The following is a 567-nucleotide window of genomic DNA, read 5'->3' as shown; positions in this document are numbered from 1 at the left end:
AAGTTATTGAGGAGTGTCTTTATGTGAAAGAAGCAATAACGATCAATCTCTAAAGACCAAACCTAAATTAATTAACCTTACCTTAAATTGCTCGATTACATTAATTAGGAAATAAATAACTGAGTATTGTTGTCTGCCGCTTCTAAAGACCAGTTGGTGAATAGTCTCCACGGTTTTTTCGCTGGGTTTTTTCGTCACCTCCCCCACCCCACCGGTTTAGTTTCGCGTCACCCTCACACACAACAAAAAATCTGAACGGATCAGAACTTTTTATTCTGACGCAAGTTATTGAGGAATGTCTTTATGTGAAAGAATCAATCACGATCAATCTCTAAAGACCAAATCTAAATTAATTAACCTTACCTTAAATTGCTCAATCACATTAATTAGGAAACAAATCTCTACTCCTAATGTCTCAGTTGGTAGTCTCCGTTCCGGGTTAATTTTCATCCCACCTTCCCAGGGTTTTTTGTCCTCCCAATTCCCCCGCAGTAACTATCCCACCTCCCAATTTCGTCGGTTTTTTTGTCGGGTTTTTATTCGTCCCCGCAGGCCATGCCGCCCCTC

This window comes from Triticum aestivum, chromosome 5D (assembly GCF_018294505.1).
Source record: "Triticum aestivum cultivar Chinese Spring chromosome 5D, IWGSC CS RefSeq v2.1, whole genome shotgun sequence".
NCBI classification, from domain to species: Eukaryota; Viridiplantae; Streptophyta; class Magnoliopsida; order Poales; family Poaceae; genus Triticum; species Triticum aestivum.
This window is presented reverse-complemented; position numbering follows the sequence as displayed.